The following is a 25844-nucleotide window of genomic DNA, read 5'->3' on the forward strand; positions in this document are numbered from 1 at the left end:
ACTAAAGCTATCATACTGCTATCATTGTACCATGTTGCCTTGATCACTTTCTAATTACCTTCAGGTACCCCACAAATCTATGCACCTGAATGAATGATGGAGATCATTTCTTTACATCTATTCTTGAAACAGCTTAGAGAAACTTTGGAGAATTACTACTATATCTACATGTAACAATTAGAAAGGTTGTAAGTGTCAGATGCATTTGATTCATAAAAGTCACATTTCTGCCATGTCCCATCCATTTATGCTGTGAGGCAGGGAGAGCCTGGGGGGGGACAAAGAATTTAGAGTTAGAAGACTTCTAGTCTTGCCTCTAAGATTAATTATTATCTGTATGACCTTGGGTATATTGTGTCACTTCCCTCACTTGGGTGTCCTCATCCATTAAATAAGGATGTTGGATTCGATGATTCCTCTCGGATCCTGTCCAGCTCTATGCTTCTATGATATATCAACACCAAAAGATTTTCCATACAAATTGCAGAGTTTATTTAAGGAAAAGGTCAATTCAAAAGGGTAGGTGCCAGGTTCCACTAGGTAATACCATTTAATGGCATTTTTAGTGGAAACCAAAGAAAATGAATCATTTTCTGAATCTGTCTTTTTAGCAGAACTCGGCTGGCCTCTGACACCAACTTTAATAGGTTTTATCATTTGGGAAAATAAATTTCCTTCCTCTCAGCACTGCTTCATTAATATTTGTGAAATATATTATTCTATCTCTGGAGTATGTCTGTGCTCCCCATCCACAGCAGTAACAACCCTCAATTAGCTAAAAGACTTGATAGTCATTTCATAACACCTGTGTAGTATAAACACCTGAAATTGCATCATCAGCCCAAAGTTTTCAATATTTCCCCTCAGATGGCAGATATCCTTTCCAAATGCCCAATGGGACAGTGAGATGAAATCTTCAATTAAAAAAAAGCTCAACTAATTTTATTTCATCTGTCTAAAAATTGTAATGGCTTCTGAGTAGAAGCAACATTGTATATTATTTTCACAGCTGCACCAATAGGAGAGCAATTAGGAGACACTAGAGGCAAAGATGCATGTGTTTTCATACACCTAGATTTGTATGTGTGTGCATGTGTATGTATGTGTGTATAGTTCTCAGTATTTTATAACTTTTTAAAAGAATGATTAATCCAATGTAAAATGTTCTCAGTAAATTAAAAATGAGGATTTTTTTTGTAGCGTTAATATTGGTTCTCTACTGCATAAAGGTAGTGGGCATGTCTATACTGGGGCATAGATTCTCTAACCTGACTCCTATAGGTCAAAGATAAGGAAACTGAGGTCCATCTAGGGAGCATGATGTATTCTAACTCACATTGCTATTCAATGGCAGTACTGAACCTAAAATCATAACCTCAGACTTGGAAGGTACCTTAGAAGGTGCAATTCCTTTATTTTATCCATGGGGAAAAATGGCTTCTTCAAGTAATAATGTTATAAATAGAGCCAAGACTGGGTCCGAGTCATAGAATCACTGTCTCCATTTCACTTTACATCCTAATATATGTTATCCTCTTGGCTGAAGAGAGAGGGAAGCTGTTGTCAACTGTATCAAGGTTACATAGAGTGAGGACCTTGGGAAGTCTGTTAGAAGTTTACTGGTGATCTTCAAAAATTCAATTTCTATAAAATAATGGAAAATGAAGTCAAAATATTAGCCAAAGTAATGGATGGTGAGAAAACATAAACAATTGGGATTTGAAGATATTGGAAATAGTGGAAAAATAATATGGTAACTAAAAAGGGAAATAGGATTAAATAAAGGATTTTATTTTGATTTTTTTTCCTTAATGGAGAGAGATGTTTGTACAAGTCTCTCTCCTTGGAAATCTTCAAGCAGAGTTTGGATGTTCACATTTAAATAATATTACAGATAGCCACTGTGATCCCCTTGGACCATCAAATTCTAAGTGTTTGTATACAGTGGAGAAGAAGCCAGTGGAGAGTAAGAAATTAAAATTTTTAAAAATAATAGACAGAAAATGTTTAAGTGAGGGAAAAACAATAATAGCAATGTGGTTCTATTGGTTTTAATTTACAAAATGTTTTCCTTCTTCTCACAAGAGAGAATATAAATTTTGCAAACTCCATTTTACAGAAGAAGGAACTGAGGGTATAAGAAATGAAATGACTTGCCTAGAATCATAACTAGTTGAATGCTAGAATAAATGTTATCCTGATTCCAAGACCAGCATTCTTAATAGTATAGCAGCCTTCTTCTGAGACAAGAACCCCTAGCAGTTGAGAAAAATGTGGTCAAAGTCATAGGGAAATGCATTTGCCTTAGATGCAAAGGCCAACTCCAACTCTGAATTGGTGGATTTAAAGCCAGGTATGCTTGTGGGCATCTAGGTGGCACCCTAGAGTCAGGAAGCCTCATCTTCCTGAGCTCCAATCTGGCCTTAGATATATATTTATTAGTTGATTGCCTTAGTTTTCTCATCTGTAAAATGAGTTAATGAAGAAAATGGCAAACCACTCCAGTATCTTTGCCAAGAAATTCCCAAAAGGGGTTATGAAGCATCAGACACAACTGAAAAAGGACTGAAAACAACCATGCCATGATGAAGACAAGGACATGGGAGGGAGCTCATGCTATTTGACTTTTTATGATTTTAATGAAGAATGAAATAAACTTGTCAAAATAAGGAAGGGTAGGTTGGATTATGATCTCAAAGAGAAAAGAGAGATGATTTGGAAGTGAGTCAATTAAATAAAGGCTTCTAAGCAAAAAAACAAGGAGAATAAGGTTTTGTAGTTGGTCATGTCTTCAGAGATGTCCATATTTCATAGGATCATAAGTTTCTATCTCTATTATACTCTTACTTGAGAGTGAAAAACAAGTGAAAAACAATAAACCATGAAACTGGTTCAAGGTTAGAGATGACCGGAACTTCAGTGGTGGCAGGGACTTCCATGGTCATTTAGTCCAAGTCATACCCTAGATTATCTACTATAATACGCTCAAATGATCATCCTGTTTATTGCTGGAAGACTAACAATGTGAGAATATTCTCCTTTTCCCAATCTCCCTCCCCACCTATCCCATTCCTCCTCTTTGAGAGAACCCTAAGTTTTTCTGTATATCTTCTAAAATTGCTTTTTTCCACTTTCTACTTATTATTTCTGGTTATATCCTTTGGAATTGAACAAAATAAATCTAATCCCTCTATTACCTCACAACTTTCCTAGCACTTGAAGATAGCTAACAAGTTCTACTGATCTTTTCTTTCCCAAACAATATATTTCCATTTTTTAATTCACTTTATTCTTGGACATCATGACACTTTTACTGCAACCTAGTTTAATTTTGGCTGCCATATTGCACTGCCATATTGCATTGATTGCTTGCTACTTTACCCATTCACAACACAATTCTTGTTTTAGACAAACCACAGCTTTTTAGATAAAACCATATAATCATGCATTCTCTATTTGTATTTAAGTTATTTTTTGAACTCTAGTTCAAAACTATAATTTTATGATGAAATTAAATTTCATCATTAAATTCAGCCTAGTGTTCTAATCTGAGTTTTTTTTTTTTTGGAATTTCATTCTATCATTCAGTATGCTACCTAGGCCTATCAGTACTCTTCTTTGAAAACTTGATAAGGATAATATATATGTAATTATTCAAGCCTTTGAATGCATATTAAATAGCAGAAGGCCAAATATGTATCCCTGGAGCTCCTCACTGGAAGCCTCTTTCCGAGCTAGTATTGACCTTTTAATAGGCCCTACCTAATCAATCAATTTCAAATGATAAAGGTTGTTGTACAAATGACTATTCAAGGATAGCTAAAGGTCAAGAAGGAGAAGAAATCCAAGAAAGTGAAGATTTGGAAAAATAAAAGGAAGAATGACTCATTCTTTTTTTAAGTCTCAAAGAGAGAAAGGAAGAAATATTTATTATATAGAACTGTATAAAGTGTGGTGAAATGGAATCATATAAATATAAAATAATGACTCCAATAATTGAATGAATTCTTAGGGTATTAACATAATGACATGCATCCAGGAAATGAAATTTTGAGCCTTATAAGCATAAGGTATCAGGAAAATGTAAATTTAATTATAAATCACTCTAAGCTTTGTTTGGCACGCACTATTTACTCTGTTTTCCAACTTTACATGTGTTATTAAAATGCAGTTCCTACTTTCTAGATCTGAAAGCACTCTATTTTTCTGTGAACAAAAATATGAGGAAAAATAGAAATAAAGAATATAATGAAAAAGTGATATAGGAAATAGTCTAAACTCTAAAACCTTTAAGAAAGAGGTAACTGTGCCTCAAGGGAAAGTAATCCAATGAGTTTGCCCTGAGATGTCAATGCTTTCTCCAAGGTCAACTTTCTCATTTTACCAGTACCCACCCAGCATGAAGCCAAGGAGGGTCCAGGCAGCCCAGGTAGTAAATATTTGTTCAGTGATTTGCTTCATCAATCTCTGGGATCAGCAAAATACTCTCAAGAACACAAAGTCTCTGAAGGATACAATAATAAGTTGAGATGGTAGCTAATACAATTTGTCCCATAAGTAAAGTGGGCAACTAGAATTCAATAATTTACCAATGGTTGGTTCATTATAAGAGCTTAGTCACTCTTTGGGGAAGAGGAGACAAGCCACTAACCATTGTGGGGTATGAGAGGTAATAATGTATAAGGGACTGAAAGGATACTGAATGTGAATATCTGTGTTTAAGTTTTATTAGTGGTGATTTATAACCTCTGGGACTATGGGCAAATTTTTTATCTCTCCAGGGTTGGATGAATGATTTCTGAAGTTACTTTTTTCTAGCTCTCAATCTATGATCTTAAGTATAACTTCAGAAATTCTTGAAATGCTATTCTTTCCAACTACTCTCCTTTCCTAGCATTTCTTTCTTCAACAAACATTGGGTCAGAGAAATTTCTGTAGGACATTGATTATTCTGAGTAGAAGTCACTGATGAAACATGCCAAAGGGTTACAGAAAGCTATACCACATAATTGGCTATACTACCACTTCCTTCAAATGTGTGGTCTGCCTGCCCACCTTCCTCTAATTTCTCATCTGTATTCATGCCACTTTCCCCTTGAATTAGCCAACACTTTGTAATTATCAGTTCATGCCCAGTCAATTATCTGATTACCTGCAGGAACAATCAGCAAGCCATTTCCCTAAATTTAATTTGTAAACTCAGAGTGCTGAGACATCACCTGGTCCTTTTTTTGGCAGTAACTTATGAAGGGCATCAGTTGTGGAAATAAAAATCACCACTATCTCTGCAGTGACTGTCTTCATTTTCATTTTAGGTTTTTTTAATTGCCTTTATTAGAAGTAGAATGTTATAGTAGCAGACTGCTAGTCTGGCAATTGGGAAGTCCTGATTACAAAACCAACTTTCAACTCTGTCTTGTATGATCTTGAGCTAGTCACTTTACAGTTCTAAGACTCAGGTAATTGTCTAGAATTTTCTTTTAAGTCATAGACTGAGCCTGGTTTCCAAAAAGGAAACACATGAGGGCTCTCCCATTCTGCATACCCCACCTTTAGAAATCATAGATTCTTTATGTTTTAGCTATTTTTGTTTGTTTCTGCTCTTTATTATGTTGTAATAAGCCTCCTTCTGCTTTGTAGTTTTTTTGAATTAAGGTCCTCATTTTTAGGTAATTCTGCATTCCTATGGGCACCAGGGACAGAACCAAAATCATTATGTGCCTTTATGATTAACCTCTCAGAAGAGAGCTGTTTAAGATACATTAAGATTATAATCCATATGGTGAGGGGAATTTTTTCAACTTGAATTTTTTAGTTATCAAAATTATATGAATGATATTCAGAGGAGACCTAAAGGAATGTTTTTCCCTTAGTGTGAAATTAATTGAAATGCTTGGTACAGTGGAAAGACCCTTTATCTGGGAAACAGGAAAACTGTGTTATGATTCTGACTAGGTCAATATTGGATCTATGACATTGGTCACTTTGCTTTACTTCACCTGTAAAAGGAGAAAAAGTAAAACAGAAGCAATTGTTTCCAAAAAAAATTACATTTCATGTGAGGCAAAAAGGCATAAACATTAGAATTATCTAAAAGCAGAGTAGGCTGCCTTTTGAAGTAACTGGGTTCCTTATGCCCACCTACCTCATTAGAGGACTTCAAGCAAAGTCAGAAGACCACTTGTCATGCATGTTGTACAGAGAGGACATTCTTGTGCAGGCATGGATTAGACAAAATAGCCTCTGAAGCACCTGCCAACTCTTAGATTCTGTGCTTCGTTCTTTGATAGAAGACTCAGGCTCAACAAAAGGACTGAACAACAACAAGCTCAGATGAAGAGCCTATGGTTGGATCTAGGAGTCATTATAAATATGAAGATATAGGAGCTGATGAAAATCACCTTATGAGATAGTGATGTTTGTCCTTTGTTCTCAAAGACCATGACATCAGAGAGGTGATGCTATGACAGGCACATGAATTGGATTTGATTGAGTGGGTGCTGTGCTAAGTCACCAGCCTCACTTTCTCCTCCAAAGTCATCTGGGTCCAGTGACCAAATATCAATCAATATGACTTAAGATAGACCTGAATGTGAGGCAATTGGAGTTAAGTGACTTACCCAAAGTCACACAGTTAGTAAGCATCTGAGGCTGGATTTGAACTTGGGTCCTTCTGACTTCATGAGTACAGAGAAAAAAGCCCAGGGCAGAACCTTGGGAGATAGCCATGGATAGTTCATGAGTATGATTTGGCAGATAACATGTAAAAGAAGTATGAGAAGATGTAGGAGAAAAAAAGGGAGAAATGTAGGAGGAAAAAAGAGAGATGTAGGAGAAAAAGGGAAAGCCTGTATGAAAACCCAGACTGGAGTACATAGCAGAAGATAGTAGAAGATAGTCTACGTAGTAGAAGATAGTCAATAGGGTCAATTATGCTAGAACTCCAGAAAAATAAGGATTGATAAAAGAGAATTTGATTTTGCAATTAGAAAACCAGTTCAAAGAGAAGTTTCCAACGAGTGAAAATAAGTATGAAACCAGAATATAAATTTATGATAAGTGAATGAGAAGAGAAGTAGATGGAATGAAGGTATATAGCTTTTGTTAGGAGTTTGATAAAGGGATTATTTTCCTTTCAATTTTGTATCTTGGTATCTAGCAGTTTTCAAAAAGTAGGGGCTGAATAAATGCTTGTTGATTGATGGCGTTCTAGAGACCCTTTTGATCTAATATACTGTGATCAATACAGGGGGAAAATATAGTATTTGGACTAGAAAATCTAAATTGAACCCAGATCTTCTACTTCTGTCTTCCTGAACTTTGCTGGGCTTCAATTTTCTCCATATACAAAATGGGAAGTTTGGACTATATTAGTGATTCTTGACTGTGGACTCTAAATCCTTAGGGGGCAAAGAATGGAATTATTGCAAAGGATTCTTGAATTTATGGGTATAGAAAACAACTATTATTTTTTATCTCTAGTTGGCAAATATGCTTTCTGTAAACTGAGCAGTTTTTAGAGAACTTGGGTGACCTCTAAGTTCTCTCCCAGAATTTTTAAGAGTCTATATTAAAATCCAATTTTTTGCAGATAGCATTAAACTGTATAAGATAGGAACTTAGGAATAATATTTCCTACGAAAAAAATGTTATCATGTAAATGACAAATATTCCTCAGGTTCTTCCTATCTTTATATTTATGCAGATTTCCATAGAAAATGATCTGTGGTACTTTGATACAATACAACCAGATTTAATCCATATTTTTGGTGTATAGACACTAAGAAGTTCCTACAGTTACTTGAGTCCTTAAAACTTGATAAGTCTCAAGAAAAGGAAGTATGAAAATATGGAAGGAGCCCTCAATTTGATCTCAAACTTGAATTCAAAGTCTGAATTTATTATAAACCACTTATACCTTGGACAAATCTTTTTGAAACTCAGTTTCCTTCTTTATAAAATGAGGAATTTAAATCAGAAAGCTTTGGCTCAATCCAGCTCCAACATTATAATACTTAGAATACTTTTGTGTATGTGAGAGACAAGGTTATACCTTTATTTTTTTTCAGAATATATTCATGCTTACCCCTTTATAAGAGTCTCTGCACATTGTATTAAAATGAGCAATGCTTTATATAGATTTGCCTTCGGTGAAAAAGCACAATGAATAAATCATAAACACTATGTGAGCATAGTCTTTGGGAGAACCTATGAATTGACAAAAAATGTTTATAAAATTAGTGTATGTTGAATTCTAATAGTGACTTAGATTTTCATTTTTCCCCCTCTCTTAATAATTCTAATTCCTGGATTTATAGAATTGTTACTCTCCTTTTCAAAACTGCCTTTATATTTTACCCAATTATAGGGATCATGCTTTATCTTGGGTTGGGGATGAGACTTCTCCTTTCCTTATAACAAATTAAGTTCTGGGGAGCATGCTTCAGAAAACAGCTGAAACACATATTTCTAGTTTGTGATTAAAGCTAAAATTCTATCTAAAGTTCCCTGTCTCTCCCTTTTTGCTTCCTAGATAACAGTTGGAACAATTGCAGAAACATTTTAAATCGACAAATTGACAGCTTGAAGGGTTGAATTAGGTGAACTGCTGTTGGTTGAAATATATGAACACCTGAGGTAGATAAGATGAAGCTCAGTCCACTGGGTCTCTGAAACTGAGACTGAGTTCAAGGTATGGGTCTACTCTGAAATTCCTTGAACATTTTCCAATTAAAATTTAAATGGCTTTTTACCAACTATGGCTTGGGCTCTGTTCACCATAGATCTTTAAGGATTGCATTTTAAATCATTACCTTTTTAAACTCAGAAACTGAAGTTCTTTATCTAAACTGTTTACAAGAACTTGACTTGTTAACCAGACTTTGACATTTAAAATCCAAATATTTCATAGTTTTCCTCTTGGGTAGATATGGAAACTTTCTTTGTTTTGTTAGTGGTGGTTATGAAGGACTGAATAATGTAATTTGAGTTAGAAAATCCATTAACTTTTTGCTTTCCAACCCTTTTATTTTGGACTAGATCTGTGATTTCATTGGTGTAGGGTACACATGGAAAAATTCTCTTTTACAGTGCAGATCTCTGCAAATAATAGTCTTAGGGGTCCTGAGATCCTCTAAAATTAAGTGAATTATCAGAGTCACATACCTAGTTGTCTTAATTCTCTGGTCAAAATTTTAATCATTGTGCCACATTGCCTCTCCGTGCAAATATAATTTTATTTACAACCAAGCTGGGGATGGTTTTGAATGCTGCTGAATATGTGGAAGAAGACATGAATCCTGATAGGCAAGAGAATTCTTAGCACAATTCTGTGTACATATGTAACAAACACAATGAATTAGTCTCTTGTGCTATTGGGGAGAGAAATTCAAGTTTATAAAAATCCAGTTGATATAACTAGGCAGTTTAAGAGAAGGAACACAAACCCAATATTGCCATATTTTAAAAATGCTTTAAATCATCAATAGAGAAATGCAAATTAAACAATTATATTATGGTTTCATCTCATACCCATTAGAGTGACAAAGATGACAAAAAAGGGAAAAACATAAATGTTGGAGGGGCTGTGGGAAAGGAGCCATATGGATACACTCTTGTTGAAACCTGTGAATGGGTACAACCATCTTGAGAAAACAATTGGAATTATATACAATTACTTAAAATTAACTGAAATGACTTAAAATTATTAAATAGTGCATGCTCTGTGATCTGGTTATATCACCTTTAGGTCTATACCCATGAAAAAGATCATTGAAAGAAGAACAGGTTCTATGTGCACAAAAATATCAGTCTTTTTATGGTGGCAAAAAAACCCTGGAAACTAAAAGGATGCTTGTTAAATGAGGAATAATGGATAACGTTGCTTTCTATAAATGCAATTTAAGAAATATTGTAGTATAAGAAATAAGAAAATTGATAATTTCAAAAAGACAAGGAAAAATTTGTATGAATGGCTGCAGAGTGATTTGAGCAGAACCAGAAAATTTTAAACTCTAATATATCATTGAATGAATAATTCTGGAAATTCATAAACTAGAAAAGACAAAAAAGAACAGAATCAGAAGAACAATATATACAATAATATTGTAAAAGAAAATTACTGTTAAAGCTAGAAGAAATATGGTCAGTACAATGACCAGTCATAATTCCAGAGGACCCATAAGCAAACATTCTATTGTTACAGAGAGGTGAAGGATTTAGGATGCAGAATGAGACATATTTTTGTATACAGCCATTGAGAGAATTTGTGTGATTGAAAAATGGTAGTTGTTACATTGTGCTTTACTGTCTCTGAATCATATTTAAATGAGAACCAAAATCTCAATACCAAAGCATTTCCTGGTTAATTATGATAAGTCTTCCCAAGTGTTGTTCAGTTTTATACATTTTAAATATACCTTAGCTGAGCCCTGAACCAGTCATCTATGTCAAAGGAGAGTGTACTCACTGGTAGAGTGGATTCGTACTGAACTTGAAATCAGAAGACTCAGCATCAGTTCCACCAGATTCTTAAACTTGAGGCTGTTTAGTTCAGGTATCAAAGCTGACCTATGGAGAGGCAAGAAATGAGATGGATCCCTAAGTAGCGGGAGTGAAATGATTATTTTTGCTCTTTAATAAAGACGAGGGTCAGGGTCTAATCCAGACTATCTATTGCACAGACAAGAAGGTTATGACACCTATTTCATTCTAATTGTTTTTTCATTCTGTAGAATTAAAATGATCCATAAGTTATGGCTAGAGCACTAGTCACTTCAGATGAACTTTTAATGAACATGCTCCAGAGTGGCCAAGCATTTTTCCTCCCGTTATAAATCAGTTTATAGTTGAAGTAGAGACATAAATCAATTTAAATCTGAGGTGAAAACATTAAATATTTTAAAGGTTTCATCATCAATCATTAGCTTGGCTTTGCCTGAGGCTTCAGACTCTCTTGATTCCTGCTTTTCAAGGTCTGGTATTGTAAAAGATTCAAATGTGCATGTACCAAGGAGGAGGTTTGAAGGAAAGTGAGATTTCATATGAACCAGAAATGGCTGAAATCCTTGCCTTTCATTTCAGTGAAGAGTTTGGGGAAACAAAAATGTAATGGTGCTTACAACTAATTGGCAGGAAGAATAAAACCTGAAATGATGCTTTTAATTATAACTGGTGGCATTTGACTGGTCTGAAGCCCTTAGAGTCAGACCCTTACTTTGAAATGGGAAGAAAAACAGAAGCAAATGTCTCAGGCTCTGCTGTCTTCATTTGACAGCTTCAGTGAAGAGTGTGAGAAAGCAGGAGCAGGAGGGGTCGGGTGCCAGAGCTCCCAGGAGCAGCAGAGGTCCAGTCCCAAACCAGGAGCAGGAGGGGTCCAGCCCCAGAGCAGGAGGAAGGGGAGGAAGCCAGTCATTCTTGGATTAAATTAGATAGGCAAGGGTAGCACCAATGATGGTAAATCAGAAGAGGGGTGCCATAATCATGATTTTTAGGAAATCTAACATATTCTAATGTGTAGAATTGACTGAGATTGGAAACAAAGAGTTAGAAAAGCCTATTACAATAGTCTAGTATGACTGGAGTGGTAAGGGCCCAGTGCAATAGGAAAAGAAAGAATGAAGATAAGAGATATAGTAAAGCATCATAGAGTTACTATGAATGTCAGACATTTTAATGAATAAAAAAGAAAAAAATAATTCATGACCTAGTATCTCCACCCACCATCCTTGTATTTTTTTTCGCATTCTTCCTTCTCCATCAATTTCCTACATATTTAGTGTTTTGGGTGAGATCTGAAATAACTGAGGAGACAAAGATTCAAGGTTCTGAGCTCATCAATTTATTAAGCAATAAGTGCCGATTGCATAACAAATTAGGACTAAGATTCCTCAGCTTGAAATAGGACCCACAAACAGGGGGAGACGATTTTGTTACGCATTAAAAGAAAACAATCAAGAGGATATAAACCAGGATATAAAATTAGGGGGTTGGAAAGAGTAAAATAAACAGGCATAATTCCCTAAAGTCAGAAAAAAGGGGTGTCTCACTCCCCTCCCCACTAAGTATCTATATTCAATAAACAGAACAGGGAAACAATAACTGACACCCTCTGGGGACATTTTTCAGATAAAATCTATGGGTTTCTTGAGATGTATAGCTATGAGAAAACTCCATACATTGTGATTTGCTGTGTCTGAATCATATTTAAATGAGGAACAAAATCTCAATACCAAAGCATTTCCTGGTTACTCATAAGTCTTCCCAAATGTTGTTCAGTTTTAAACATTTTAATATACCTTAGCTGGGTTTTGAGTCAACATAACCTAATTCCTTAGTTAAGGGTCTCTAAGCAACAAATAGAACAGCTAGATGGTGTAGTAGAGAGAACTCTCATTCTAAAACCTGAGTTCAAATATGGGCCCAAATATTTACTAGCTGTGAGACCCTAGGCAAGTCATTTAATCTTGTTGCCTCAGTTTCCTCAGCTGTAAAGTGAGCTAGAGAAGAAGTAAACTGCTCCAGTATTTTTGCCAAAAAAACTCCAAATGGGGTCATGAAGAGTCAGACATAACTGAAGTGATTGAACAACAAAACTTGGTTGATTGATATTACATCTCCCCACCTCTTTGCTCTAATTTTATATTGTATTATTCCTGGACTTTGTCTTTTCCTAGTGCTCAAAGTCTACTTCAAACCCCCTTCCCTCTCCAGTTCAAATACAAATACAAGACCTTCTTCTTATGTTTCCATCCCCTCCAACAAAGGCTTTCATCTGTACCAAAAGAAGGTAGAAGTTTAATCTGAGTAGTGGCTTTGTTCTTTCCTTCATTCTATTCTATTCTTATAGTGATCAGGAAAAGAAGCACATGGTGTTATGCTAATCCATGTCAACAGCCCAGAGGAACTTGTCAATATAACAATGTGCATTGACATAGATATCTCCCTGCTGTCCCTCCTCACTTCCCTCTTCTCTCAGGGGAGCATTTTGTCTGTTTATGAACCGTAGACAGAGGATGAAAAACAGTATTGAAACGTGTAGCTGCTATTGTCAGGGAAGGATCATCAGCTAATTGTTTCTGCCTTCTGTGGCATGGAAAACATTTTATTTTTGTCAAAAACAACTGCAGAGTCTGAGTGATAGGGTAATGACAGCCTAAGATCTATGAACAAAACGAACTCGGGTAAGGCAGCAGGATGGATAAAGAGTGTACTGGTGGGAACGACAATTTTTTCCTAAGAAAGGGAATTTTTTCATCTTTGTTCATTAGCATGTGTCAGGAATTTCACTAATGACTGAGGAACCCAATTTATCAAGTTGGAAACTATCTTCTTGCAAAGTATTGGTTGAGAACTTTGTTCCCTTCAAAGGTAATACAAGTTTGGTCCATTCCAATCACAGATGGTGAGACTTGGTTGAACTGACTTGGAAAGTTGTTTAAAATGTTAAAAGAACCAATGAATCAATCAGTCTTGAACAGTGAACCAGTTGGTCTAATCCAATAATGAATGTGATTTAGATTCTTTTTTCCTTGTGCTGACTCCTCACTGAAGTCCTACCTATTATCTTGTGATGACACACATTACTGAATTCTCAGAGGCTCTACCAGCAGTGCAAACTGTGGTAGATTTTGCCAAAGGTTTTGAGAACTGATCTCTTAACATATCATATGGTTACCCACTACACACTAGTTTAGCTAAATCCGAAAAAAACTCATTACCAAAAGGCTACTGGGTGACATATTTGGGGAGAAATGTAAGATCATTGACCTAGACCAGGAAGATGACCTCATAACAGCCCAGTGGAATGGATTTTGTAGACATTACTGTACCCCTTTTATACATGAGATGGAGGTTTGGAGAGTTAAAGTGACTTGATATATACCCTACATCTAGCAAGTTTCTAAGTAAAAATTGATACCTCAGTTTTCCTGAATCCAATTCCAGTGCTCTTTTCACTAAATCACAGTACAGGACATCCCCCACCCCCACCATATATATATATATATATATATATATATATATATACTTGAAAAAATCCCTTATATGTGTTTATTTTTTCATTTAATGCCTTGTTTATTAGACTAAATGAATTTTTCTGGGCTATTCTGAATTCTTGCTAGAATCATTAGAATACTAATTATCAATTATTTACAAATAAGCTTTTGAATCCAAGATTCAAGTGTTTGTTACCTCAAAACAACTTTATGAAGGGGATACTGAAAGTATCATTTATTCCTGGAATATAGATAAACAAAATGAGGATCACAGTGGTTAAGGTATGCTATATAATTAGGAAATTTCAGAGTGAAAATCAAACCCAGGTATTCCTAAATCCTAGCCTAATGGCATTTTCATTCTACCACAGTTTGTAGGATATGCTGTTATTGCTCACTTATTTTCAGTCTTATCTGACTCTCTATGACCTTATGTTGGGTTTTTCTTGGCAAAGATACTGGAATGGTTTGTCATTTCCTTCTTCAGTTCATTTTACCAATGAGGAAACTGAGTCAAACTTGCCTAGGATACACAGCTAGTAAGTATCTGAGGCCAGATTTGAAATCCGGAAAAGGAGGCTTCCTGACTCTAGTTCTGGCACTTTATCTACTGTGTCACCCAGCTGGTCAGATAGAATTGAGCATACACCTAATAAATCTTGATAATTTTGGACATCGAGCATTCTTGTCAAAGTCACAGAACCTTCCCCTCTATCTGCTTTAGAAGAGAAACAGAACAAAATGCTTTTGTGTTCTCCATCTTACGTGCTTCCCTCACAGCAACACTGTGAAGTTGGTTATTATTATTTTCCTTTAAATTTTTTGTTCAGAACTTTGAAAAGACCTCAAAATAGCATTCTATATACAAAATAAAAAACAAAAAATGGATTGTATATGAAGCTGAATCTTTATTCCATACCACTTGATTTTATAAAGCATGCAATGAATCCAACCTATAATTTTCAAAGCTTTCCTGCTTGTCTACATTTCTTTCTGGACTTCCTTCCCTATTCCTTTGTGTACTTTAAAAATATTTCAGTGATCCTCCTTTTTCATCTTCTCTTATTTTGTTTTCCATCACTATTGTTTACCTCCCTCTCCTATCAACCTCCCCATTCAAAACAAGAAAAAAACAAAACAAAACCCTCATAATAAATAGGCATAGTCAAGCAAAATAAATCCATACAGTCAATCAAAGTCAAATAAGTCTGTGTCTTTCCACACCTTTCCATCCCTTTCCACACCTTTCCACACCATCACTTCTTTCTCAGGAGATCAGTAATCTACAGGTCTTCTGGATACCTGGCTCATCATCAGTTTGATCAAAAGTGTTTTGCTTTATGATACTGTTGCTATTTTGTTGTTGTTTTTGCTATTATTGTTGTTGTTGAGTAGTTTCAATCGTGTCCTACTCTCCGTAACTCCATTTGGGGGTTTTCTTGGCAAAGATGCTGTAGTGGTTTGCCATTTCTTTTCCAACTCATTTTACAGATGAAGAAACAGATGCAAATAAGGTTAAGTGACTCAAGGTCACAAAGCTACTAAGCATTAATATTTGAATTCAAGTCCTCCTGACTTCAGGGCCAGCACTCTATCCACTGTTTCATCTAATTGATCTGATTCTACTCATTTCACTATATATTAATTCATAATTCCTGGGATTCTCTGAAATTATCTCTTTCATCAATTATTTGACATAATAAAATCAATTATATTACTATGCTACAATTTATTCATCCATCCTCAATTGATGGACAATCATTTTAGTTTCCAGATCTTTTCATATTTTCCCTTTCCAATTTCCATTTCAAAAATGGAAATTTTTTTGCTTATCACTGTTCCCTTCCATGTATTAATTTCTCTCTTTATCCCCCTCTCCCAATCACCACTTATTGTTTTATCTATTATTACCAAACTCTTTGTGGTTATGGAAGTATGAATTTGTATTCAACCCTCCTTTGTCCAATTCAGATAAGATTAAGAATCATCTGATGCATACCCCCATCATGTCTTCCTCCATGTTTATAGTCTATTATGGATTCCTGTTTGTATTTTAAAGTTGCCATTTAGTTCAGTTCTTTATTCATGAATTCATGAAAGTCTTCTGTTCCATTAAAGTACATTTTTCCCTTTCTAAGACTATAATCAACATTTCAGAATAACTTATTTTTGGTTGTAAAACCCACATCTTTTATCATTTGGAATATTACATTTGAAGATATCCTTTCATTTTTTTGTGAGAAATTGTCAGATTTTATATAATCCTTATTATAATTTTTGGTACTTAAATTCATTCTGATTATAGTTTTTTTCCTTCTTTGCCTAAAGAATTCTGAATTTGTGTTATAACATTTTTGAGTTTCTTTTAGGGAGATGATTGGTGAAAAAAAAAACTTTATTGATGTTTTGTTTCTTATTCTATGTGTTTACACCATGTTCCCACATTGTGAAAGATAGCAAAAGTAAAATTAAGAGAGGTCAGAATTTTATCTGAAAGTGCATGCAACACCCCAAATCTATAGCAACACCCCTATCTTTCTATTTAAAAAAACAGAAATCTATTTTAATTCCCTCTCACTCTCATTTCACTGGGGAGAAGAAAGAAAACAAATTTCTTATGGCACACAAAATGGCCTCAATCTGCTTGCTTTTTTTTCTTCTCTTCTTTTCTTCCATTTCATTTCTCTTTCTGTGTCTTTTCTTGACAGGGTAGACAATGGATAAGTCAGCAAAGGTGACTGAGAAGGAGCAATCAGGTAGGAAGAGATCAATAAAATTTTATTTAAAAAAAAGTTATTCTCTGCTTTCACCAACATCATTCATTCTTGTTTTTTTATTCATCTGCTTTTTCAATCAATCTATAAGCAATTATAAAGTGTGCAGGATGTGCTAAATATGGGGAATACAAAGAAAAAGTCAAAATGATGATCCTCACAAAGAGTTTTTTGTTTATTCTTAATTCTTTCAAGGGCTAGATATATATATATATTTTGCCCTTTAAGTGAATGGGGCCCCAGGTCTCTGGTAGAAGAAATGTTAAGTCACTGGGACACAGGAGAGGATTATCAAGCTGTGTGCATTGACCTCTAGAGAGTCTTGACTATTGTTAGGACACAAAAGTTTTGTTAAAGGGACAACGATGGACAGGAAAACCCATCTTAGGTCAGATAAGTGATAAAGAGAACCACACTTGAAAGTCATATACTAGTTATGTCTTTTTAAGTTGCAAAACTTTCATTCTTGGGTGGAATTAGAATCTATTATGGTATTTCAAGTCCACTTTCCACATAGAATGTTCTTTAGTTTCCAGTGGAGAGTTCACCCCAGTTTTTAATCCCATTGTCTCATTTATTGCTTTAATCTCTTTTGTTTACTCAATGAATCACATTTATCTTTGCACCTTATAATTTTTCTGCTCAGAGGCCATTATTTAGAAGATGCTCCCTACTGCTGTTATTTTTAAAAAAGAGGTATTAATTACAGTTGCTCTTTTCTCCCCCTCTAAACAGACACATAGAGAATGAAGTGAGAACTTTTTTTCTCCAAGAAGAGCCTGAACTTTGTTAATTAACTACAAAATGAGCCAAGATTGTATTTTATTTATTTTTGTTTTGCAGATTGCCTCAATGTAAAATATTTGGCTGTCTAGTAAATGGAGTGGGTAAAACTAAATGTGGCACATCTGATCATTAGTGGTGATGGTGGTGGTGGGAGGGTGGGGTGGACCTCCTGCTGTTACAATTCTTAAACAATGAGACAGAAAAGTCACTTAACTACCACCCATTGGTCTTGGCCTGTCATCAACTCCAGAAAGGTTGAGAATAAGAAGTTACAGGGGATAAAGATCTTTGTGTGCATGTGAGTATATGTATGTGTTTATAGTGTTTTTAAGAAATGCTGGCATTTAAACAATCCTAAACTGTAGGTCAATATTTAAATTCTATCTGAGACTTAGGAATAGCTAGGTGGTAGAGTAGGTAGAACACCAATCTTGGATTGAGGAATATCTGTGTTCAATTCTTCCCTCAGTCACTTGACACTTACTAGATGTGTGACCTTGGGAAGTCACTTAACCCTGATTGCTCCACATCCAGGGTCATCTCCAGTTGTCTTGATTTATGTGTGACCACTGGACCCAGATGACTTGGAGGAGAAAGAGAGGCTGGTGACCTAGTACAGCCACCTCTCACTCAAATTCAATTCATTTGCTTGTCATGACATCACCTTCTGAAGTCATGACCTTCTTCAAAAAAAGAAGGATCATCATCATCATCATTACCTGAGATTTAAGATCCAATTAAGCAGACATTATGAATATGTGTCCCTGTGCATTACTGTGCCGTGGGTGGATTGCCTAATGTTATTATACATGTTATAATTCATAATAATTAAGACTTCTCTGTTACAAAGGAAGGTTCAAAAATTATATGTGGATTTTCCAGATTATGGGATGGGTGAGTGGGTGGGGTGGGGTACTACACCCAAAATCCCAGCATTGTCAAAGGGATAATTGTAATGTTTTGTGACATACAAAAGAAAAGAATAACAATCTAGAACTTAGAATATAATCACAAGGAATCAGTTTAACACATTTAAATAGTAATTTATTAAACCCAAATTTGTGAAAAAGCATTTCATTATCTGGGGATGAAAAAATAAAAACAAAATATAGTGAAGATGGGAAAGAATATCCATAAAAGAGTGTGATAAAAGTAAAGATATGAGAGGGACAAGAACTAAAAAAACTCTAGGAAAAGTGGAGATGGGAATGAGCACTTTCAAGTAAGAGAGATAGAAGTCAAACATAAGCTAAGTCTTGAAGGAAAAGGGTTTCAACAGGTGATGAGAAAGGAATATTTTCAAGGTCTAGAGAATCATTTGCATGATGTGCATGGTTAGGAGGTTTTATAACAACCTAAAGGAATGAATATTGTTGTACATTAGCTAAAATGAAGACTTCTGAAAAGAGAATTAGTGCAAAAGGAAAAAAAAACAATAAAAGACCTTAAAAAGTTGGAGTCATGATAAAGAGATCTTTCAATGCCAGCTTGGGCTTTCATTTCATACTATTTCAACCACTTGTTGGCAATATAAGAATTTACTGGTCAAAAAATAAAGAAATTATTGATCAGTTAAGAATTAGATAAGATGGCTACCAAAATCCCTTCTGGTTCTTTTTTTTTTTTTAGGTTTTCGTAAGGCAAAAGGGTTTAAGTGGCTTGTCCAAGGCCACACAGCTAGGTAACTGTCTGAGACCGGATTTGAACCCAGATACTCCTGACTCCAGGGCCAGTGCTTTATCCATTACACCACCTAGCTGCCCCCCTTCTGGTTCTTAAAATCAGTGATTTCATTATCTTTAGGTAATTGGGAACCATTGAGGATTTTTGAACAACAACAAAAAAAGACCTAAATTTAGAAAATAAAGGGCCCAAAATAATTTGATGATTGCTTAAGTGGCATTGAAAAGTAGAATATTGCTATTGTCATCCTTTTCACATTACAATTTCCTCATCATGGTTTCAGTATATCTTAGGTTGCCATGAAAAATTAAATGGGAATTTGGGGAGGAGTTTTGTAAAAGCTGAAAATAATAGGTGATGGTCAGAAGATGACATAGAAAAAGTTTAGAAACTCAGAATACATTATATGTAATGTATATTATTGAATATTTCCCCACACATTTTATCTTTTTAATACCAAAATAATCAGGCTTATGTGGACTCTCTAGATTATGGGATGAGTGGATAGGTTAATGGGCTACCACACCCCTAGTCCCAATGTAGTGGAAGGGATAATTGCAATATTTTTGGAGAAGAATGCATAAGATTTGTAACTGACTGGATGAATGAATGAGGAAGGGAGAGGGGACTAAAGATAATTCTGCAGTTTTATGCTCAAAAGAATGATGGTGCCACAAACAGAAATAGGGAGATTGTGAGGAAGAAAGGGTTTAGGTGGGAAAACAGTGGAGATGCAGAGTTTAATTTTAAGCATAGTGGGTCTGATGTACCACTGGAATGAGTATTCAAATGGAGATGCTCAGCAGTCAGAGAAATAGGACTGGAGTTTTGGACAGAGATTGAGACTAGATATCCAGACTTCAGAGTCATCTGCATTGAGCTGATAATTGAAAACTGAGGGAATTTATGAAATCACTATGGGAAAATATATAAAGAAGAGAAATACATCTGGGATGTGGGGAGTGACATCCACCTATTAAATATGGAAATAGGACAGTGAACTAATAAAGGAAACTGAGAATTCCTTATAGGAGAGAAACCAAGTGAGAAGAATGTCAGAAAAGACAAAGGAGGAGAGAAATATGTGGGCAATGGAATAATCAGCAGTGTCAAATGCTGGGGAAGAGTCAACTAGAATAAATAGCAAAATGAATCCATTGGAATTGCAGTTGAAGTCACTGGTGACCTAGGGGAAAAAACCAGTTTCATCACAATAAAGAAGTTAGAAACCAGAATGGAAGGAGTCAAGAAGTGAGTGGGTTGTAAGAAAGTGAGGACAACAAGTATAGATCACTTTTACTAGGAGGCTGGCAGTAAGGTGGAGGAGAATTAGAGGAAAACATATATCACAATATTGTGATAGTGTCAATTAGAGATGAATTGCAGTGCCATAGTGACGACCTGGCAGAGGTTAGAGAATGCAGTAAATCTAAGCAGCATATTTCTTAGGATCATCCATCATGTCCTAGATTTAGAGCCAGTAGGAAGGACCTCTGAGTTCCCCACCCCCAGTCCAATTCCTTTCATTTTATAATTTACAAAACCAAAACCTAGAACTTATACAAGATCATACAGATTAAATGGCAATCAGGATTTGAACCCCAAATTTCTGACTCTAGAGTTATCATTCTTTTCCACTGCCTCACACTGCTTCAATTCTTCAAAATGTAAACAGAACCAGAGTAGGAGACAAAAAAAAGAGCCCAGAAGACTCATAAAAGGACAACAGGCAGGACAGGAAGAAAGGCTGAATTATGGGAAATGGGAGGTAGGAGTTTCTTATTCATAGACTGGAGGAAATACCCCCAACAAATAAGTTTTCAGTTTGGGGCATTTTCTTTTGGTTATCTTCCTTGTCTGGAATGTTCTATATTTGCCAACTGTCTCTTCCCTTTAAATGCCAAATAAAATCTCATCTTTTAAACCAAGAAGCCTTTCACAACCTTTCTTATTTCTAGTGCCTTCTCTCTCAATTATTTCCTACCTATCCTGTATATAGCTCCTTTGTGATTAGTTGTCTATCTGTTAGTAAGTTCCTTGAGGGCAGAGACTATCTTTTGACTCTTTTTGTATCCCTAGTACTCAGGGCAGTACTTAACAAATAGTTAATATTTAACTTAATAGATGTTTATTGACTATTGAGTCCAAGGAGCTAATTAGAATTCTGCTTGGAAGTTACTTCTGATGATGGTGTTATCTCCCATTTGGAACTTTCTCAAGTTGTATGGAAAGAGGCATGGTGGGGCCAATGGTAATGGTGGTTGGGAAATTTGTGTGGCAAAGAATCCCAGCTCATGTGCTTCTCAAGTTTCCTCCTCCAGATGGAACTCTATCTACTGAGCAAAACAATGGTTGGAAGGGTTAGTGTCAATGGTGGCTGGGAAATTTATGTCTGGTAAAGGAAAATGGTACTGGCAGTCAGAAAGGTCATCTAGTAAAGAAATTCTTTAATCTTATGTAGCATAAGTGAGGGATGAAAAGTGTTGATTGCCTGGATAGTAAAGGAAATTTCTTCAGTTCAAGTAAGTTTAAATGACTTTACCATCACCTACAAACTAAAATACTTTTTTATAGGACTGATAAAGGAATAGGAGCAACCCATGGATTCCAAAATAACCTAAATCTGTATAGGTGAAATAGCTAATGAATTCCTGGGAGATGAAGCATTAGATTAATTATGGCAAATTAATACTATCAGAGAGAAGACATTTTTTATGTTAAGGTTTACTCTTCTTTTATAGGTTACTGCCATACCTTTTACAAAGGACTAAGGAAGATGCTGGCATTTTGATGGGATTTTCTCAGTCACCTGGCCACTTGCATGGAGGGTACCTTACATTTCAGATCTCAAAGCACTTGAATATAATGATATGATTTCTTTATTATAGTTCTGGTCTTTTGTTCAGTTACCTCTCTGATACAAACAGCAATCAAAGGTACAAGAACCTGACTCATTAGCTTCCATCTGCAATTGGGTGTAGAGAAACAAGGTATTTACAGAAGCCACACTGAGGTGGATGTTTTTGGCTTTCCTAGTATGCAAAATGGATTTTTCTTCTAATTGCATACACTTATCTATTCATATACACAAACAGAAGCAGCTGTAGCTGAAAGCCTCAGACTACTAATTACCAGTGTTTACCACATTTCTCTACACTCTTCTAAGCCAGCAAAATCAGCTAAATACTCTGAGTAGTCAGGGCAAGGAATCCACAAAATTGAAAAGTAAGTAAAAAAATACTCTGAGTAGTCAGGGCAAGGAATCCACAAAATTGAAAAGTAAGTAAAATTTGTCACTGAACCCCCCCCCCCAGTCTCACATTTTTGGCTCTTTACTATATTCCATCTCTCAAGGAGTGCCAATATCAAGATCCTTGGCACCTCTGGGACTTTTCTTGTTTCCTTTTCATTGACTGTCTCCCATGTCTCAACTTCATCTCCCAACTTCCCTGACTATCTTCAATATTAAACTCAAATCCCATCTTCAAAAAAGTTCTGGGTGGATGGGGCTCCCCCCCATCCTGTGCCTTCCTTACAGAGATTACCTGTAGTTTTATATCTACCTATATATGTGCATATAAAGTATGCATATAAAAATATAATGTATATGAGTATTGTATAAATATATGTATGCACATATATGTTATGATATAGATATATGGCATATATAATATTTCAATACATAGATTATAGATCTATATCTCTATCTTATATGTACATAGCTATTTACATGTTTTACTCTTATTAAAATATAAATTCCTTAGGGTCAGAACTTTAGGCCTGGAACTTTTTAAGCACTCAACAAAAGCTTCCTGATTGACTATCAAAACTAGTTTACTGAGAATGATCAGATAAACTCATTTACTTTGAAAATAAAAATGATAAGGTTTCAAATGTTTTCCCTCCACAGGATTTGCTTTTTAACTGGGGAATAAAATTTAAGCTATTTGAATGACTTAAGTTTAGAATTATTGGTATTAGCTGAAAAATGGATGGGGGAGACCTGGAAGGAATATGATGCCACCTACTTGGGTTCCCCACCACACCCCCATTTATTATTTATTTACTTTTAGTATTCATTTTTTAAAAAAATATTTAAGTTCCTAATTCTCTCCTTCCTTTCCTCCCCTCCCCTATCCATAGTGAAGGGACAGAAATGTTATATCAAACATAAGTGAAATTATGTAAAACATATTTCCATATTAGCCATGCTACACAAAAAAGCAAGAAAAATAGTGTTTAAAATATGCTTCTTTTACATTTGGATTGCATCAGAGATTTCTCTGGAGGCACATAGCATTTTTCATCATAAATCTCTCCTAATTATCTTGGATTGTTTTATTGCTGAGGACAGCTAAGTCATTTATAGTCAATTATCTTACAATATTGCTGTTACTGTGTTCAATGTCCTCCTAGTTCTGCTCACTTCATTTTTCATCAGTTCATATAGGTCTTCCCCGGGTTTGCTGAAAGACTCTTGCTCATCATTTCTTATAGCACAATAGTATTACAATCACAAACCACAGCTTTTCCAGTCATTCCTCATTTGATGAAGACGCCACCTCTTTGTAAGGGGAATTCTGTGAATAAGATACTAAGAGTGATAGAGCCTACATTTCAGGAATGCGATCACACCAAGATGTGCTCAACCTACTTCTCCCTTTGGCAGGCCCATATGAAAAATAGCAAGGCATTTTCCAATATGGAATTCTATTAAGAAAGAAAATTATTCTCTTCATCCTAACATGAGAAAAAGTAAAATTTTAACTGGCCTGCTGGTCCTGGTTATAAACTGATCTTAAGTCAATTCTGTTTCACTTAACTCAATTATTTAAATGCTTACTATTCATTATTCTAGGTCCTGGGGATACAGATCCAGATATGAATCTGTCTTTGCTCTCCAGGAACTTGCAATATACAGAGGAGTGTGGGGGGAGGGAGGAGGACACATGTATTTGTTATTTTTATTGTTGAGTCATTCAGTTATCATTCTGACTCTTTGTGACCCATTGGAACATTGCACACTAGGCACTTCTATCCTCCACTATCTCATAAAATCTGCCTAAGCTCTTTTCCTTTTGTCAAAACTCCCCACTTTGAATTGTCCATCTTAGGTAACCCTGCATGACACAGCTCATAGCTTCATCTAGCTAGGCAAGGCCATCTACCATAACAAGGCAGCAGTCCAGGAAGGTAACAACATGTATACAGGCAAATAAATTAAAGAAAGGGTTTTTTTTTGAGAGGAACATTTAAAACTGTAGCAATTCAGAAATTCTTCCTTCCTCAAAGAGGAAATCAATGAGGCAGAGGTGAGGAGGGAGCACGTTCTAGACATGAAAGACAGTTGGCACAAAATACAGAGTCGGGAGATAGAATACAGTATATAAAGAACAGCAAAGAGACTAGTTTCTCTGAAATGCAGGCTGCCAGTGAGAAGATAATATATAAAGAGTACACCCTGGAAAGAAAAATGTTGAAACCAGATTGTCATGACTTTAAATTCCAAAGTGGAAAAGTTTGCATTTTATTCTAGAACCAGTGGGGAGAAATAAAATCTTCTTGAGCAGAAGAGTGACAAAATCCAACTTCTGCTTTAGGAATATTCATTTGGCAGCTGCATAGAGGCTGGTTTGGAAAAGCAAAGTTTGATCTAGGGAAATCAAGCGACTTGTAACAATTCAGAGAAGAATTGCTGAGGGCTGAATCAGGGTATTAGCTTTATAAGAGCAAAGAGGACAAATGCAAAAGATATTGTGCAAATGAACCTGAAAAGACTTAGGAACTGGTTGGATATGAAGCAGGGAAGGAGAGGAAAGAATGGAATATGGCTCAGGTTGTAGACCTAGGTGACTTGAAATCGGATTTGAGTGGATAATTTAAGTGCATTTGAATACCAAACTTCTTTCCCATCATGGAAGATAACCTGGACACAAAGGGAATGACACAAATATGCTATCTGTACAATTATTGCATCATCTACATTATTGTCATTCTGAGTGACAAAATAATGTATGTAATTTACTTTGCATGCCTTAAAACTCTATATAAATGTCAATTATTGTTGTAGAAATTGTATTTGGATTAGGGAATAATAATAAGGAAATATTAACTTGACATAGATAAAATGATACCCCTATAGGATCATAGAATTGAAAGCTTAAATATCATCTTCTAGTCTAACTCTTTAATTTTACAATTAAAGGAATCAAGAGCTCAAGGTCACACAATAAAATCAGGTCTAGGATTAGAACTCAAAGCTTCTTATCTCCAAACCGTTCTACATTGGCTTGTCATCAATTGGGGATGAGTTGCTTTTTCATAGTGAGAACTCTTACATCTGAGCCTCTCTGTAATTAATGACTTAAACTTGTCGGCATTTGGTCTGAAACTAGCTGGACCACTTATCTGATTGAATCTATGTCTCTCTTTTCATTATCACTATATATTAATGAAAACAGTCCCCAAAATGAGTTTACAGAAGTAAATAAATTTTCCAATTTGAAAGAGCAAAATCATTTGATTGTGAATTAAATGTTGATTGTTGACCAATGCTTGTATGGACTTTCTTTTATGGACCTTATAAGGAATCATTTAAAGTGGTAAT

At 35.4% G+C, this 25844-nt stretch overlaps 2 long non-coding RNA genes across 2 annotated transcripts in view; one reads left to right on the forward strand and one right to left on the reverse strand.

Annotated features, from left to right (window-relative positions):
• LOC141519948 (uncharacterized) overlaps positions 1–17630 on the forward strand; it is a 45779-nt gene extending 28149 nt beyond the window's left edge. Inside the window, exons 3-5 of the long non-coding RNA XR_012477481.1 lie at positions 8534–8692; positions 16703–16750; positions 17504–17630. This is a non-coding gene — a long non-coding RNA (uncharacterized LOC141519948). The remainder of the gene's footprint in view (positions 1–8533; positions 8693–16702; positions 16751–17503) is intronic.
• LOC141519949 (uncharacterized) lies at positions 1474–24149 on the reverse strand. Its single transcript, XR_012477482.1, has 3 exons — positions 24081–24149; positions 10469–10569; positions 1474–1644 (listed from the first exon to the last, which is right to left on the reverse strand). It is a non-coding gene; the product is annotated as an uncharacterized LOC141519949 (long non-coding RNA).
• Positions 24150–25844: the final 1695 nt, after the last annotated feature.

The sequence above is a fragment of the Macrotis lagotis genome, chromosome 4 (genome assembly GCF_037893015.1).
Source record: "Macrotis lagotis isolate mMagLag1 chromosome 4, bilby.v1.9.chrom.fasta, whole genome shotgun sequence".
NCBI lineage: Eukaryota > Metazoa > Chordata > Mammalia > Peramelemorphia > Peramelidae > Macrotis > Macrotis lagotis.